The sequence below is a fragment of the Physeter macrocephalus genome, chromosome 6 (genome assembly GCF_002837175.3).
Source record: "Physeter macrocephalus isolate SW-GA chromosome 6, ASM283717v5, whole genome shotgun sequence".
Taxonomy (NCBI): Eukaryota; Metazoa; Chordata; class Mammalia; order Artiodactyla; family Physeteridae; genus Physeter; species Physeter macrocephalus.
Genome location: NC_041219.1, coordinates 87,273,198 through 87,275,853, shown reverse-complemented (window position 1 = coordinate 87,275,853; position 2,656 = coordinate 87,273,198). Strand labels below are relative to the sequence as shown.

The window sequence follows — 2,656 nt, the reverse complement described above, 5'->3', positions numbered from 1 at the left end:
GCTTTCTCTAGTTGCTCGTCCGCGGCATGTGGGATCTTCCTGGACCAGGGCTCGAACCCATGTTCCCTGCATTGGCAGGGGGATTCTTAACCACTGAGCTGCCAGGGAAGTCCCCCTTTCATTGCTTTTGACTAGACTCATTTATAGCTCTGCAAGTTGGAAAAACTGATAGTAATGCAGATAATGTGGGGCCATAGAAATGCAAATGAACGTTGAGATAAACGGTGAGATTAAATTGGTTTCTGAATAAAAGAGAAAACAGGGGCTTCCCTGGTGGCGCAGTGGTTAAGAATCCGCCTGCCAATGCAGGGAACATGGGTTCGAGCCCTGGTCCAGGAAGATCCCACATGCCGTGGAGCAACTAAGCCCGTGCGCCACAACTACTGAGCCTGTGCTCTGGAGCCCACGAGCCACAGCTACTGAGCCCGCGTGTCACAACTGCTGAAGCCCGCGTGCCTAGAGCCTGTGCTCCACAACAAGAGAATCCACAGCAATGAGAAGCCCACGCGCCGCAACGAAGAGTAGCCCCTGCTCACCACAACTAGAGAAAGCATGCGTGCAGCAACGAAGACCCAACGCAGCCAAAAATAAGTAAATAAAATAAATAAATTTTTTAAAAAAGAGAAAACAAATTTGTTAAGGGCTTTTAAGTAGCTCACAGATTTCTAAGAGGGCCAGTGAGACACGCTCCATGGCTAAATATCCAGGGGTAAGGCCCAACTGGGAGAAAACACCATTGCTACTCCTGTTCAGCATTGATAGAGGTCCAGGCTGAATGATAGAAGCTCTGTTACTCCAGTCCTTTAATAGCCAGACTCTTCTACTGCCTCACATGCGGGAAGACCAATTCTTTCCACGGTGGCCATCTCCTCCCTCTACTAAATAGTCATTCAAAAAAATAATAATAAAATAAATTTTAAAATAAAATAAAATTGGTTTCTGCCCAGTAGAAAAGATGATTTCAAATTTTTAGAATATTAACCAGTTTTGAACATATTAGCAACTTCATTTCAGCATTCCTGATTGCCTATAAATGTCTGCTCTTCAGATTCTCCTTTCAGTTGGTTTTAACAAATTGCAGGTTTTTCTCTTTAATTAGTGAGTTAAATAAAATCTTTGATATGTGTTCACTTCATGTTTGTATGAGTCATTATTTTACCTTTTTGAAAATTATCCTACAACACAGCTTCCTCAACTGTAAAATGGTAATAATCATAGAACTTCCCCATAGGGTTGTTGGGCAGATGAAATTAGATAAAATATATAGATATATTGGCTTGGCCAAAAAGTTCATTTGGGTTTATCATGTTACAGAAAAGCCCGAATGAACTTTTTGGCCAACCCAATATTAGCAAAGTACCAAGCTCATAATAAATGCTTAATAAATATTAGCTGCTTTAATGTTGTTACTATTATTATTATTCAAAAGAGTTATCATTTAGTTGGGAAATCACACAAAACAGCAGCAAAGAGTTTAAGTACATCATTAAGCTCTAAACTGTGTGGCAAAGGTTATTAATCCTGGTGTTCAAAACAGGTTAATGGAGTCTGGAGTCATCCAGGAAGGCTTCCTGGAGGAGCAGTGGTCTAACTGGTCCTTGAAGGATGGGCAAAATTTGGAGAAGGAAAGAGAAGGTGGAGGAGATGATCCCAGGGAAGGCAAGGCAAGGTCAATGTGGAAAAGGGTATAACTCGACCAGGATTGTGACAGGTTCATCCCTAGCTCCTTCCGCTGTTGCATTTACCTTTGGTTTGTCTGTTAGAGAATATTTCACTATTCATTTCTCCACTGACATACCATAAAAACATTAATCAGCTGAATTATATTCTTATCAATACCTGTCAAGAGCACACATTTAACTACAGATTTGTAAACTCCTCAGGGGCAGGGGGCAGGCCTTTAGCTGTTTCTCAAACACACTTCAGCATTAAAAAGTTTGAACTGGTAAGTGAGAAGGAAAAGAAGAAGAACTTGAGCCTGCTGCTGTCAAACAAGCCTGTCCTGATGAGCAACCCGACTGCTCTCTTGCCTAAGTCCAGGGTTGGGTTCGAGTTTGAAACACTACATGGCAAATCTCTAGCCAAAGCCCTCACCTGCCCCTCCTTTGATTAACAATCTCTAACTCAGGAAGTGGATCTATGGCATCTTTGGTGTCAGAGGTTGGATTTGGGTAAGAAAAAGCCCACCCACACTCCTCAAGCAGAAAGAGAACAGGGTGAGGGGGATCGCTTTAGACCCTGAAGCCCTAGGCGCCCCAGTGGTTTTAGCACGATGAGCTCAATCGGCACCAGGTGTGACCTGTCAGCCTCTACATTCTCTCCTGATGGAAGAATTTTTCAAGTTGAGTATGCTATGAAGGCTGTGGGAAATAGTAGTACAGCTATTGGAATCAGATGTAAAGATGCTGTTGGCTTTGGGGTAGAAAAATTAGTCCTTTCTAAACTTTATGAAGAAGGTCCTAACAAACGACTTTTTTTTTTTTTTTTTTTTTTGCAGTACGCGGGCCTCTCACTGTTGTGGCCTCTCCCGTTGCGGAGCACAGGCTCTGGACGCGCAGGCTCAGCGGCCATGACTCACGGGCCCAGCCACTCCGCGGCATGTGGGATCTTCCCGGACCGGGGCACGAACCCGTGTCCCCTGCATCGGCAGGTGGAC

At 43.8% G+C, this 2,656-nt stretch overlaps 1 pseudogene; it reads left to right on the top strand.

Annotated features, from left to right (window-relative positions):
* The first annotated feature begins 1,399 nt into the window (after positions 1–1,399).
* The window catches only part of LOC102985515 (proteasome subunit alpha type-3-like), a 2,915-nt pseudogene continuing 1,658 nt past the window's right edge, over positions 1,400–2,656 (top strand).